Genomic DNA, 8199 nt, shown 5'->3' with positions numbered 1-8199 from the left:
ACATGTCTCCCAAGTGGTGCTCAGGAGACCTGAGAGCCCTTCTGGTGGTTCTTGGCCCACATGGCCAGTGGTCTTGTGCAAAAGCCTGAGACTGTGGTACTGCTCAGCCCTGCTGTGCTTGGGCTCATCCAGGCCACAGAGGTGCTCAGAAACCTCCAGGGCTGCACCAGATGGTGCACAGGAGACCATGAGGCACTGCAGGCACAGAGTGCTGGGCATGCACCCTGACTACTGTCCCAGCTCCAGCCCCTAGGTTTTTATTTTCTAAGGGAAAAAAAAAATACTGAATTCATGAAGTGCTCAAATCTCCCCTGAGGATGCCAGGAGGGATGTGAAGGGGATTAACCTCCTCTAACTCCTACAAGGTGCAAAGCACAGCACTGCCTCAGGTCTCAGGGCTACATGCTTGAGCAGAGAGACAGGACAACAGGGAAGGCCCTGCAGGTCCAACCCCCAGCAACACATTTGGTTCCTGCCAGGCGTGATCCCTGATCACAGAGCGAGGAGTAAGCTCTAGGCACAGTTGGGGGGGGGGGGCTCCCAAAACAAAAATGAAGAAATAAATAGATGAGACGCACTCTTAATGGACACAAGAGACAGGCCAGCCCTTCGGACTGGATGTCCAGGGATCTCTGCTCCGAGAATCTGATAAGGATCTGTTCCCCCTAAAAGGCAGTGCAGGCAGTGGGAAGGCCTCGGGGCTCTGAATCTGACATCTGGCAGGTTCTCTATTCTGTCATTACAGGACTAAGATCCTGTGCAAGGTGAAATTATTTTCTCACCAGCAAAATGAGAGAACTGAGCCACAGTACCCATTCCCCATCCGCTCATTTCATTTAGCCAGCACTGACTGAGCTACCAGCTGGCCGCCAGAGGCTTGGTCTGTGCCACGGAAGATGGACAGAGAAGGCAGCCAATGAGAAATGAAATCCTTTCTGGCTTTCAATTTCTAAGGTGTTGCACAAATACCATTTACCACCATCACAATTTACATATCCGCTTAATATTTATCAGACCTGGTCTCCCAAATTTTATATACCAGTCACAGTCACAGTCCTCCCGTTCTTCATCGATTTCTCGAGCAGGCCCAGTAACATTGCGAGACTTGTTACTGTGTTTGGCATATAGAATATGTCACGGGGAGCTTGCCAGGCTCTGCCGTGCGGGCGAGATACTCTCGGTAGCTTGCCGGGCTCTCCCAGAGGGGTGGAGGAATCGAACTCGGGTCGGCCATGTTGGCCCTTGTAAGGCAAACGCCCTACCGCTATGCTATCGCTCTAGCACTTTATATACCAATTCCACAATTTTTAAAAATTGTGTTTAAGATAACATGGTTACAATTATACTTTTGGTGTATAAAGTTATTGTACCGCCAGTACCAAAACTCTCCACCACTGCTCTTATGTCGCCTCTAATCTCTCTTTTTCCTCATTCCTCAACCCCTCCCCCTTCCATCTGGTGACCTCAACTTTGTAATCAAAGTCCAATTTGTTGGTAAACATTTACCAATTCCAAAGTGTTTACTTGTTTCTCGGGGTCCACACCTGACAGTGATCAGGACTTACTCCTGGCTCTACATTTAGGTATTACTTCTGGTGGGGCTCACGGGACCACATGAGGTGCAAGGAATGGAACCCGTGTCAGCCACGTGCAAGGCAAACACCCTTACCCACTGTGCTACTGCTCTTGCCCCTACTTGATATTTTTATATGACTGCTTCACTTTCTGAAATCAAATATATTTTTAAAAAAGTTTGGGGGGGTCACAGAGGTAGTACATCTGCAAACTTCTGACTTGGAAAATCAATCCCCCATTTGACAAATTTATTTGAAATAGACTCAGTCCCACACTGAGCTCCAGATATTTTCCTTCCACATGTGTCTCCTGCTTCTCCATGTCAGCCTATAACAGAGGTTCCCGAATTTCTTTGTCCTGAGATTCCCTATTCAGAAAAATTATTACTCCAGGCAGGAGAGGTAGTCCACGAGTTTTGAGGCTTGCCTTGTTCGTGGCTGATCCCAGCTGAATTCCTGCCACATGGTCCCCTGTGCACTACCAAAAGAAGCCCTCAAGGAGTGCTTGGCATGACCCAAAATCAAACATAGCATTACTCAACAACCCCTAATTTCATCAGAGGCTAATACTGCCCTTCTGGATTCTTCCAGAAATCCTGGAGCAGCATCTTCCTCTTTGGGGAACACTGGTGTACTTCTCCCTTCTCCAAGCTGCCCAGGTGCAAGTCTTAAAACCCCTCTTTACTTCTCATTCATAGTCCATCCACAACGCTCTTATTTATATTCCATAACCGAATCTCTAACTTCAGGCCACCCATCTTGCCCTGCTGGGGTTCCCTGATAATCCATAAGGCGGTCAGGCCTTTGGGCCTTGACATGTTCTAATCCCTCTGCCATAATGCTTTCCCACTGTTCTCCAGGCTTGTCCCCTCCTCTCTCCTAACTCCCACATTTCTTCAGAGGGTCATTCCTTGACCCTCCTGCCTGGTGCTCTACCCCACTTCCTCCCCAGTCTCTCCCCTGGAGATGGCCACCACCAGCACTTTTGGTTGATGTGTATATATTCACTGCCATCCCCCATAGCTGCATATAAACTCCCTGAAGGTAGGGATTTTTGTCCCATTATCAGTGACAACCATGAATGACTGAGTCCAATATTTTTCTGAATGCATGAAACTAACCATCTGAATTGTATAGGACATCTTCCCTCTCGCCTGATGGAAATGTGACTAACTGCCCAAGCTAGCTCAGCAGGCCATGGTGGAACCAAGTCCTGCGGTTACTAAGTCCCTTACACCAAGCACAGGAGCAGTTTTACACTTTTTTTTTTCCTTTGTGGGTCACACCCGGCAATGCACAGGGGTTACTCCTGGCTCATGCACTCAGGAATTACTCCTGGCGGTGCTCAGTGGACCATATGGGATCCTGGGAATCGAACCTGGGTCCACTGCGTGCAAGGCAAACACCCTACCCGCTGAGCTATCACTTCAGCCTCAGGACATCACTTTTAAAGCAGGTAGCTAGGAAACTACAGGTGCTGACTTTTAATGTCATCCCAGATTCCCTGTCTTTGAGGGTAAACATGCCCGCCCCCCCCCCAATTCTTCTAAAGATATATCTATTTACCCGAAGCAAGCTTTTTAAATGGGTACAACCCACGTGGGTGGTTCCTGACTAAGGAGAGTCTAGAGCATCTGAAGGTCAAGATACTTTATCACAGTGGGCAAGATGCTGGCCTTGCACGCGGCCAGCCGGTGCTCGACCTCCAGTGCCCCACAAACTTCCTGGAGCACCACCAAGAGTGATGCCTGAGCTCGGGCCAGGAGGAAGCCCCACCCCCCGGATAGTTTAGTTCTGGATTTTTTTTCTTTTTTGCTTCAGTAACTGTTTTACCAGAAACTACCAGTAACTGTGTAGAGTTAATAGTTGGCTCTTATCAGGGAACAAAGGTCTCGGTGTGGGCAATCAAGATTGTGAGATGCTTTATGCTGCCTGTCACATAGCCTCCCAACTAAAAAAAAGAAAATACGGTTCAAGTGAACACGACCACTGTCGTTTACACCGATAACTCGTCATTTAAGGACGGGAAAAAAAAACAACGGAAGGCCAAGTTCACTTCTCGAGACCGGGAGGTGCAAGCGCTCGCCGGGACTGACTGGCGCAGGTGCAGGAGGAGGTGCGGGCGGCGCGCAGGGGCCCCGAAGCGGGGATGCCGGGACCCCTGAGCTGCCGCTGCTGTGGCCCGCCCGGACTGGCCGCGCCGCCCGCCCGCGCCGGGAACGCGCTCCGGCCGCTCCGGGCTCGCGTCGCCCCGCTCCCGTCCCCGCGAAGGGGAAGGGGACTCCCCAGGGGTCCCGCGTCCCCGCGGCCTGTCCTCCTCCCGTGTGCCCGCCGCCCGGACGTACTTCCCGGAGCCGCTCACGGTCATCACCAGCAGCGCGCTCGGGGTCATCAAGTTGCCCAGCTCGCTCCTGCCGCCGGCTTCCGGCCCGCCGCCCCGCCTCCCGCTCGCCCCGCCTCCCGCTCGCCCCGCTTCCCGCTCGCCCCGCCCCTTCGCCCCGCCCCTTGTTCGCTGGCCCCGCCCCGCCTCCCGCTCGCCCCGCCCCGCCTCCCGCTCGCCCCGCCTCCCACTCGCCCCGCCTCCCGCTCGCCCCGCCCCACCTCTCCCATCGCCAGGTTTCCTGTCCCCTTATAGCTGGATATGAATATTTATTTTTTCTTTTTCTTTCTTTTTGGGTCACACCCAGCATTGCACAGGGGTTATTCCTGGCTTATGCACTCAGAAATTACTCCTGGCGGTGCTTGGGGGACCATATAGGATGAAGGGAATCGAACCCAGGATGGTCACGTACAAGACAAATGCCCTACACGGATGTGCTATCGCTGCAGCCCCTGGGTATGAATATTTATGAAGCGTGCTCATGCCATTGTGTTTTTTTATGTAACCAAGCGTTTTGCCTCCAGGTGGGCATTCCAGTTGATATCCAGCATGTACTGTGAGAAATATCCTGCCTGTCTAAAATGCATAGATTTAGAGCCTCAAAGACAGTAGAAAAAGGAGGCTTTAATAGCAACTATTGATTTTTTTCAATTTGTTTTTATTTTTATTTTATTTTAAAAAAGCTCTTCAACAATAGTTGACTATGAAAGATAGCCCCATGACAATTGGGCCCTAGCAAAGCAAGTCCCAGCCCATATCCCATCCTGCAGCTGCAGCAGGCTAGCAACACCAAGTACCCCCAACTCCTCCTTGCACCTGGAATTCGCCAGATAAGGCTACAAGGCCTGAGAAGGCCTAATGAGGCATCTCTTTGTCCTGGAATCCGCCTAACAAGGCCCAACACCAAGTACTCCCATCTCCTCCTTGCACCTGGAATTCACCATATAAGGCCACAAGGTTGGAGAAGGCCTAATGAAAAGGCCTAATTGACTGCCCATTGGGAGGGCCTGGTGACAGGTACAGAAGAGAGTGGCTGGTGCTGATGGCTTGTTGCAAAATGACTGGCTGCCTGCGTGCAGCATCTAATGTGATAATTCAAATGTATTGGGTGACTTGTGCGCGGGCTTTTCTGAAATGCTCGGGAAGATGCCCTATAAAAAGCCCCCTTTGAAGAGGCTCGGGGCTCTCAGTCACTGACGGTTTGTGGTCATGCTGTGAGCCCGAGCATGCTTGAATAAACCTCTTGCTTTTGCATGGACTTGGTCTCTCAGAGTTTTCCTTGACAGGTGAGGCTGTCCTGAGCTTGGACCCCAACAGACTACAATTAATATTCAAAACCAATCCCAATATTGTGCACCTTCTCACCACCATAAGAGGAAAGTTTGTGAAGATTGTTATATTTCATCCTGAAGTCATTTAAGTAAGTCCTTGTATAAAAGATTGCAAGCATGTACAGTTATACCCAAACAAATGTGTGCTACTTTTTGGTACATCAGTGGGCTAGAGCATAAGAGGTCCTGCAGCCGTGAATTCGGCCTCATGCTCCAGGTTGTTCTATGTCACACTCTTCCATTAGCTTTATTTCATAATCTCTGGGTTTTGACCATTGGTGAGATTATATGGCACCAGAGGCAGTTTGTTGTGTGACTACCAAGACACTGGAAAACTGGAGAGCTGGGGGGAGGAGGCCCAGACCCGTTCCAAGCAGGCTTGGAGATATCAGTCACGGGTCCAGAATACTGGATTTTTCTGCAAGTTCCCTCATAGTTGAGGCTCTTCCGAACCTGTGCAGAGAGGCCTTGAGCATGGATATGGTTGGACTCAGGAGGTTTCTGACTGCCTGGACTCTGCAGGGGTGGGGAGGGAAACTCAGCCTGTCCCCCTCCGAGTGGCCAGGGTGAAGACAGCCTGGAGCAGGGTCAGGATGTTCTATGTTGCACTCTCCTGAGAGCTTTATTTAAGAGTCTGTGGATCTTGGCCATTGATGAGATTATATGGTGCCTAGAGTAGTTTGTCAACTATTGATTATGGTCTTTCAAGATTGGGTGGTTGCCAAGTAGGCAAACTCAGCAAACATGGGCAGCGGTTCTAACCCAATGTTAGTTCCTGGTCCTTTCTCCCATTTATTAGATACTATCAGGCCCATGTTCTAGGGATAACCATGTTTCATTACAGATGTAGCTACCAAATTTATAAAATTTGTAACTTACAAGTTATAGTTCCTCCTTCTTGGGTTCCAGGACTAAAGACTGCATTTTAAAACCAAGCTAAATTTTCTCTAACAATAATCTTTAACGGCAGGATTTTCATACAGTATCTAGTGTCAGCACTTGAGGTCAAGTTTCTATTGCCCTAAATATGCTTCCCTATTCCTCTTACATGTACTGTGGCTGTTTGGTATCACTGAAGGGGAAGGGACATACCTTTAATATACCCATGTGCTAGAAAACAGCACCATAACTACATGTGAATTATTATAGTTGAAGCCCCCCTTCCCATTCCTGGGGGAGATAGGCTGGCATGCTCCAAGCTTTGCCTTTCATTTCCTAGGTCTTCTGATTTTCTCCTCAACACAGTCCATTGAGAATTGCTAGGCTGAGGACGGGAAATAGCCCTAAAACTAAGTCGAGTGAAGAAATAACACTTTCAACCTCCAGTGTTACCCAAATTTATTTTCCTATCTATCCTGGAAAACAAGAAGGCTAACCCAGGGTCTTTAATGAACATTTAGGTTACCACTGCAGTGAATTTGTTTTTTCCCAATATGGTGGCAAGACTTTAGCTTTCCTCTGTCAGGTACTGACAAAGAAGTCATGGCTGGCAGCTAAGGTCACTTGGCTAAAGTTACAGGTCAGTTATGGCTAGACCAGGGCAGAGGTAACTTCTACAGAGGCCTTTGTAGTCAGTGTGTGTAGAAGCCCTGCACCATATCTCATATCTCCACGCCAGCCTCCTGCTGAGACGAGATGTAAGAAAGACCAGGTCAAACAGTCATCAGACCAAAATATCTTTTTAAAAAACAATTTTTATTTCATTAAAGAACCGTGATTTACAAAGTTATTGAAACATCTAATGTTCTAGCATCAATTTCCCATCACCAGTGACCCCAAGTTCCCTCCCACCCCCACAAGCTGCCACCTTACAGGCACATCAGAATGTTTGGTTGTTGTCATTTGTGTCTCATGTTTTTAGTGTTGTTGATTCTGTTTTGTGTCTGTAGCTACACACCCCTCCACATTACTGATGTATCTCAGGCCATTGACCCCTGCTTACCCATTACTTCCTGTCTTCATCTTCTTTCCTCTTCCCCCCACCCCACCTCTATTTCTTACCTTCTCTGTTCTCTTCCCTGTACTCTATAATCAGGGGCAATCTAGACATCCACTCTTTGCCATATTTCATTCCTTATTCTTCCAGTTAATTTATATATCACAGATAAGTGAGATCATCCTATGATTTTCTTTCTTTTTCTGCCTGACTTCACTCACATGATATAATCCAGTTCCATTGAGGTTGCAGCAAATTGAATGATTTCTTCATTCTTTACAGCTGCATAATATTCCATTGTGTATAGTGTTCCATTGTGTATATGTACCACATCTTCATAATACATTCATTTTTATTGGACGCCTAAGTTGATTCCATATTATAGCTATTTGTTTTAAGTGCTGCAATGAATAATGGTGTGATGATGTCATCTTAGATGAATGTTTGTGTGTCCTGATGCTAGATTCCCAAAAGTGAAATAGCTGGGTCATATGGCAGCTCAATTTACTGAGAACTCTTCATACTTTCCACATTGGTTGAACATTCCTACCACCAGCGGATGAGAGTTCCTTTTTCACCTAACCAAAATAAGAAATTTATAATAAGAGATTGTAATCTCTTGATTGGCATTAACTTTTATATGTTAAATGGCTCCTGTGTAAGGTAAGGTATCTTTTCAAAATTCAAAATGCATTTATTATCTCTTACTCAGTGAGGATGTTGGAAATTACCATAGGGCAGTTAAAAACTCATACTTTGTCTCCTTTTAACTATTATTTCAATGTAAGTTTTTCCTTCCTTGAGAATGGTCCACTGCAGAGTATATAAACCCCAATTTGCTCTCAGGGATGGGGTCCCCATCAGTGAAGCAGAATTCTGTTAGCATCTTTCTCTTCCACAGCCCTAAACTTTCACTCTGTAAAATACTTTTTTTTTATTCATGAATCAGTGGTATTTTATGTTATTTAAAACATGTCT

Source organism: Sorex fumeus, unplaced genomic scaffold (genome assembly GCF_029834395.1).
Source record: "Sorex fumeus unplaced genomic scaffold, SorFum_2.1 ptg000046l, whole genome shotgun sequence".
Lineage (NCBI taxonomy): Eukaryota > Metazoa > Chordata > Mammalia > Eulipotyphla > Soricidae > Sorex > Sorex fumeus.
This window is presented reverse-complemented; position numbering follows the sequence as displayed.